The following is a 7500-nucleotide window of genomic DNA, read 5'->3' on the forward strand; positions in this document are numbered from 1 at the left end:
CTGTTCCAAGTTCCTGGGTGAGATTTATTTATTCTTTTTTTTTTGTTTCTGTTTCTCTGTCTGGTTCTGCGTGTGTGTGTGTGTGTGTGTGTGTGTGTGTGTGTGTGTGTGTGTGTGTGTGTGTGTGTGTGTGTGTGTGTGTGTGTGTGTGTGTGTGTGTGTGTGTGTGTGTGTTTCTGTGTGTGTGTGTGTGTGTGTGTGTGTGTGTGTGTGTGTGTGTGTGTGTGTGTGTGTGTTTGTCTGTGTTTCTGTCTGTGTGTGTGTGTCTGTGTGTGTGTTCTGTGTGTGTGTGTGTGTGTGTGTGTGTGTGTCTGTCTGTCTGTCTGTCTGTCTGTCTCTCTCTCTCTCTCTCTCTCTCTCTCTCTCTCTCTCTCTCTCTCTCTCTCTCTCTCTCTCTCTCTCTCTCTCTCTCTCTCTCTCTCTCTCTCTCTCTCTCTCTCTCTCTTTTTTTTTCTGCTTATCATTTCGAATTCCGAGCTGGAGATTTTTAAAATTTCTTTTTGGTCTTTTTTTTATTTCGTCATTTTATTATTTTCTACATTTCTGTGCTTACAAATTCATATTTCAGGTCTGAGAGAGAGAGAGAGAGAGAGAGAGAGAGAGAGAGAGAGAGAGAGAGAGAGAGAGAGAGAGAGAGAGATTTCCATATTTTTCTTTGTGTTATCATTATAGTTGTTTTTCTCTCTTTCACTACATCTTTTCTTTTATCTTTTTTCTTTTCACTTCTTTCTTTCTTTTCGTTTTCTCTTCCTTTCTTACTTCTAAATCAATTCCCAAACGTCTTATCAGGGACTAACTTTTTTTGTATTATTATTGCTCTATTTATGAGTCGAGAAAGAAAGTATTGTTTATGCAAGGAGGGCGAGGAGGGAGTGGGAGGAGAAAAAGGAGGAGGAGGAGGAGGAGGTGGAGGAGGAGTGAGAGAATGTGCAGAGGTGGTTATAGATTAGAAAAAAGTGGAGAGAGAGTGTAGGTGGATATCTGAATGAGATTTTACAGCATAACCATTTGAATGGAAGGAAGGCGTTGGTGTGTATGTGTATGTGTGTGTGTGTGTGTGTGTGCAGCGATGTGTGGAGCCGTGTGGAGCGTAGGAGGAAGAGGGGACGAGTCTGGCAGAGGCGCTATAACCGGTTCTCTAGACTGGAAGGGACTTGGAAGGGTGGAAGAACGGTGGGGTGACAGGTGAGTGCCCACGGCTGACTGGAGGGAGTAATGCTTGGTGGAACTTGGAGAACTTAGAAGGGAGTATCAAGGGTTAGGCGGCAGGGAAGAGCTGAGGGGAAGGTGAATGCTTGTGGTGAAAAGATTATATATTGGCATTAGACAGGAAATATTCGCTCCTCAAATAATAGATCGGTTAGAGTGAAGGAAGGGCAGTGTACAGATATAAAGCAAAATAATAGTTACATAGGTAAAGACATATTGGTAAAAAAAGAGAGGGGAGATATGTAAAATAGATCAAATGAAAATAATAAAAGGGGAATAATCACAACAACGAAACACCAACTTAGGAACGGCGATAAGTAGAATAGATAAACAGTAAAAAGTGTAGGATAGATATAACTTCATAGCGATACAAAACAGGAGTAGATAAGACAAAAATTCGCTTTGCTGAGAGGATTTACAACAGAAGAACAACAGCAGCAATGAAACACCTGCAGAGAGACGGTAAAGGTTAATTAGAAAGAACGGCAAACGGACAACTCGATGAACAGGTGAAAATAAGACCTGCAGAGGGAGCGTGGAACAGACACCCAGGCAACTCAGACGGATGGAAGATGTGGAGATTTCTTTCTTCAGCCTTGCACTGGAATCATGAAAGCTGCTGATGATGGTGCTGATGGTGATGAAAGTGGGGAGGAGTGCTGAGGTAGAAGTAAGAGGAGGAGTAGCACGAGGAAGAGGCTGAGGAGGAGGAGGAAGAGTGATGTTATGCCATTCTTACCTCATACACTCCCCCTAAATGGACCGCCACACAATCCCAGGCGGCGCTCGACATGCAAGCCAGCTCCTGTGACGCGAGACATTCGTAAGGATGTGATGGATGGGTCACACGAGCGGGCAGCGGTGCGGGCAGTGTGGCGCTGAGGCTGCGTGGTGGTGGTAGTGGCGGCTTCCAGCGACCACTGCAAATAGAAACTAAAGATGCTACACGTATTGACCAAGAAGCTTTGTGTTAATACTCGATTGGGTTTTTGTCTGCCTGTCCATACACCGTTGATATTTTTGTCCTGCTGGGACTGACATGATAAAGTGTTGAAGCGAACAAGTGTTGCAAAATTTGAAAGAAAAAAACAGGTTCCTATTTTGCTTTGTGACGTTGAATCTAAATCATAACTGAAAATTTAAATGACGCACGAAAAAAAGATTGAGTAGCCATCATTTTGTTTTGTGGTGCCAAACATTAGATTATAAATAAACTCAGTGTTTTAATGTATTTGTAAAAATGTATGGGTAACTTTTCACATTGTAAGAGTGACGGGGTGAATGATCTGACAGAGTTGTTTAGGTGACAGTGCCCGTATGGAGCATGATTGCCTCTTTCCACCCAGCCTCCCTGCCCATGAGGTGGTCAGTGGTCCGGATTTAGAGACACTTTGCTCTCTAGGTCAGTAATCAGTATGGGGCAATAATTAATGGACTCAAGCATAATAAAGTTTGATTTTGAATAACGGCTCTCTGGCCAGCACAGTGTCCGGATGTAACTGTAGAAACAAGAAAAGATGTCTCTGAATGGCTGGTAATTAACCCCTTCAGTACCATGACACGTTTCCATATTCATTCTGGTGACTATTTGGTGATTTTCTACAGCTTCAGAAACTTATGTGTGGGATTTAAAATAGTAAAGACTGGCCATTAATCTTCTGACCTCCATAGACCCTTCTTAATGTAAATAGAATGTTTTAATCTCAAGGTAAAACTGCATCTCAGTACTGAAGGAGTTAAGAAAAGAGTATGAACCGGGAACTCACGCAGGCAGCAATGGCAAATAGAGTCGGGGCTGTTGCATGGGGGTCACAACACAGCCCCGCGCCGCACGCCAGCCACGCGAAATCTATACGAGGGAGAAGAGCAGGAGTTATTCATGAGCTGTCCTGAGTGATGGACGTGTACAGGTGACCGTTGTGTTACTGCGCCTGCACCTCCTGTCACTTGCACCGCCGGGGGAGGACTGATGACTTCCTGACACGGAGGGAGTCCACACTTAAGTACTTATGACAAGATACTCGTATACACGTGTTGAGAGTTACAGTTGCTGCGTGTGTTGGTTATGAGAAGTGTGTTCCAGTGGAGGTTTAAATGTAATGCATCACTTTTTTTTTATGTATGAGGGGAAAGCTGGACAAGGGCAAAAAAAGTATATAAAAAAGACTCACTTGGTTGCTATAGCCTGTCTGCCCTAAAGTGGCTCGTGGGTCTCATTCTGAATAGTGTCTCAGGGAATGCGTGGTTGTCAGATCTTGAGGAAAACCGTAGCCTGACCTCGTGGTAAGTGTGTGGATCAACAGCAAGCAAGTATTATTCCCCTAAAATCAATTATATCATCAATAAGCTACACTATATTTTGAACCTAGGAGCCACTATGGAGTAGACAGACTATAGTGCATCTGTGATAGTGAATAGGATAGAATAAGCTATACTGTATTTTGAACCCAAGAGCCATTTTAGAGTAGACACACTATAGTCCCCGTGCAGAATCGAAATAGTTAGCCTAAAGAGAGCGGGATAATTGTCTTGAAAACTGTTGTAATTTAGTGGATAATTTTTTTTTTCTGGACACCGTTACAAGTGGAAGTGGGAAGAAGGTGTTTTCACGCTGGGACTGCCACGTGTAGGCCCGGTGACTTATTGCAACTTTGGTTATGTTACTGTGTTCTTATATCAAATGACTGTTTAACCCCTTTAGTACTGAAAGGCATTTTTATCACGAATTTCTGGGTATATTTAGACGATTTTATTTGCATTAGGAAGGGTCTATAGAGGTCAGAAGATTGAATAGCCAGAGCCTTCACTATTTTAATCGCCCACGTAAATTTCTGAAGCGGTATAAAATCGCCAAATAGTAAGCAAAATAAATAAGAAAACGCGTCCTGGTATTGAAGTGGTTAAAGAATTCTGGATGTTCTGCGATGGGCTGTTTTGTAGTGGATAGAGAATAATTAGGCAGGCCTATAAGGGAAGTTGTCAGGAGTCATTAAGCCTACACGTGGCAGTACCCGTATGGAGCATGATTGTCTCTTTCCACCCATGCAGCCTCTCTGTCCATGAGTTGGTCAGTGGTCCGGATTCAGAAACGCTCTTCTCTCTCACCACGACTATTTTCCAAGGCCACAGAGATGATTAGCGGCGTTTTCAAGAGTGTTTTTCTAGTTAATAATGTAGAAATTTTGTCATTCTGCCTCTATAATAGTAAAAATACCTTAGAAAATGCTCTCCTCTCACCACGACTATTTTCCAAGGGCACAGAGATAATTAGCGGCGTTTTCAAGAGTGTTTCTTCAGTTACGAGGTTAGAAATCTTATCACTCTGCCTCTGTAAAAACACCTTAAAAAAAAAAAAAAAAAAACGTGTGAATTCAAACAAAGACTTTTGAAGTATAGTGGAGGTGAAGCACAGAAATGTTGGAGAGTACGAGCATGTGTGTCAAGGGAATCAATTCGACACCGTTTTCTTTTTACAAACGTGCCTTGTTCGTGACCGTCCGGGAAATACTGGCGCGGTACTTTGGGTTAATGGACTACTTAGAAAGAATGGCAGGATAAGGAGGTGGAACGGAGAGAGAGAGAGAAAGTATGTGTGTGTGTGTGTGTGTGTGTGTGTGTGTGTGTGTGTGTGTGTGTTCCTTTAATAGGAGGTGTGCCCAAGGAGATACCGGTGCACTACTTGAGGTAATAGACTCTGGGAAAAAGGGCAAAATTGAATAGACCGTAAGAAGGAGAAAGAGAGAACGAAACATTTACTGTAGAGAAGGTGTCAGGTGTCGCGCATCTGTTCGTTACTTTCTTTTCTGTCAATGATTGGAGAGGAACCTTCACAGCGGAGACTGAAAAAGAAAAGGCTGGCCATTGAAATACAAGTGGCACATTGTTGTTGTGAACTGGCATTGATTACTCCTGGAGCGGGGAAGGAACACAAAGGCAAAGGGTTCTGGGAACTGGTTGGATATGCGCCTTGTTTGGAGTATCACGCGCCTCGTTAATTCAGAAAGAACCAGCGGACTGTCACGTTCTCTTCTTTGCAATGCACCAATGACAATGCTTTACACACTAGTGTTGATAGGATAGACTACCCTTCACTAAGCTGACAAGACGCACTGCTCAGCTCGGCACTAGAGGTGATGCATGGCGCTGTTAAAGTCCACACACTGGTGAATCATGTTGTGTAGGAAACTGACGCACTTAATCAGACTCTTCCCTGCAGACTGTGAGTGGAATGGCAAATATTTACTGACACCTTGAACCTTAGTTTTTGTAGCAGTGGAGAAAATTTGGTTTGTTCTTTTGTTAACAAACTTTGAAAGTCTGCCTGACTGTGTTTTCCTTAGCTTTGCGTGAACTCCATCAAGGGAGGAACATCAAAACGTTTCTACAAGTTCCTAATCAGACTGAAACACATTTCTTTTTTCTCCTTTTTTTTTGGAAGTGGCCATCTAACAATTTTATTTTCGTCATTGCAGTGAAAGGTGGACACGTGGGCGCAGCAGGAGGACAGCCAAGCCTGCGTGAAGGTTGAGGTAATATAACAGTTAGGTCGCCATTAACCTGTCGAGGCTGGGGAGCAGGTGGCTCTGCGGTGAAGCTGTGGAAAGGTTACAAGTTTCATCCCGGCTGACAGCGTTGGCCAGCCGCGGGTTCTTTAAAGGTAACGCTTTGATTAGCGGTGAGGGATGTGGGAGGGAAGGCTGCTGCGCTCACTGTACAGGGCGTGGAGCGATGGAAAGTGTTCTCCAAGGCAGTGACTGTTGCTTCAACAACTGTCTGGCATAATAAAAAACCTAAAGAATGCTTCAACCTGGTGAAACGTTGAAGGTTGAGTCCTACATGAAACAGAAAACTGGTTTAAGTGAAGAGTGATTTGTGTGTGTGTGTGTGTGTGTGTGTGTGTGTGTGTGTGTGTGTGTGTGTGTGTGTGTGTGTGTGTGTGTGTATGTGTGTGTGTGTGTGCTTCTGTGGAAAGGTTCTGTCGGGCGTCTTAGCAATATGTAACTACCGCCTTGCATCTCCGTTTTTCTTCCCTTTCTTTTTTTTTTTGTTTATGAATGGTAAGAGTGTTTGTTTCTGGCCGCCAATGAACACCACTGCTATGCTACAGTGGCCTCATATTACAAGAAGAATACTCTCTTTATTTGCTGTAAAAGTAAAAAGAGCTCATGGTTAGTTAATTGAGCATCAGAAAGATGTTCCCTCCGTCCTCATCTTATAACTGTTGTGAGCAGGAGGTAACACCGCCCGGCCAGCAAGCCTTGGAGCCAATCTGGAGACTACTCTGTCCTTTCACGGCAGATTCGTGAACTATTCAGTGTAACATCGACCTAGATCGAGAAGTTTTCAAACTACTATGGAGAAAGCAGTGGCCGCTGGCGGCAGATTTCTGAACCGTTAAAATTGGATAATTGGCGAAGCAGTTCGTGCATATTAACGTTTGAAAATAATTTCAGCGAAGCAACGCCCGGTGGTGGCCTGGGAGGGAACACACTGACGTCACGCGGAGCTCGTCACTTGGTACTGAGGCGGAAGATACTGCGTCATGTGATCATCAGCCCAGAAACGCCTCACTTCGTAAAGGCCCCGCCACCATTCATAGCTAGATGCCTTTCTGTCAGAGAGAGAGAGAGAGAGAGAGAGAGAGAGAGAGAGAGAGAGAGAGAGAGAGAACACACAATCCCTCTCTCTTCAGTGACCACCTGAACGAAAGCAGCATCCTTCTTACCCTTCACTTTTCCTCGTTAGCTTCCTCAGATCACATTTTCTATGCAGCAGCAGCAGATAAGCGGGAGGCGAGACACTGTTCTAACGCCGCCTGGGGGGAACTTGAGCACGGTTTATTGGTTGGTGAAGGAGCAACACCGCTGAGCTTCGACTGGCAAGGGTAAATTTTAACTGGAAGGAGAGGAATAGTTGTACAAAGTCATGCAGTGTTGTGTCTGTCATTCTTTTTCCTCCCCCTATGTGTTGGTGCATATGAAAGAGAGAGAGAGAGAGAGAGAGAGAGAGAGAGAGAGAGAGAGAGAGAGAGAGAGAGAGAGAGAGAGAGAGAGAGAGAGAGACTTAAAACCAGACAGATATCCCCCCATGCAAAAAAAAAAAAAAAACACACACACACACACACACACACACACACACACACACACACACACACACACACACACACACACACACACACACACACACACACACACACACCGCAACACTACTACAAACCAAACATTTAAATACACCAAGGTCAAAAATCCTTACTCCTTCTCCTCTTCTTCCTCTTTATTTCTTCCTTTCTTT

The 7500-nt window shown here is 43.9% G+C and overlaps 1 protein-coding gene across 1 annotated transcript in view; it reads left to right on the forward strand.

Annotated features, from left to right (window-relative positions):
• LOC123511192 (microfibril-associated glycoprotein 4-like) overlaps window positions 1–7500 on the forward strand; it is a 76075-nt gene that overhangs the window by 53886 nt on the left and 14689 nt on the right. The window contains exon 5 of the mRNA XM_045266852.1: window positions 5682–5738. The gene's annotated coding sequence lies outside the window, so the exon portion shown is untranslated. The remainder of the gene's footprint in view (window positions 1–5681; window positions 5739–7500) is intronic.

This window comes from Portunus trituberculatus, chromosome 31 (assembly GCF_017591435.1).
Source record: "Portunus trituberculatus isolate SZX2019 chromosome 31, ASM1759143v1, whole genome shotgun sequence".
NCBI lineage: Eukaryota > Metazoa > Arthropoda > Malacostraca > Decapoda > Portunidae > Portunus > Portunus trituberculatus.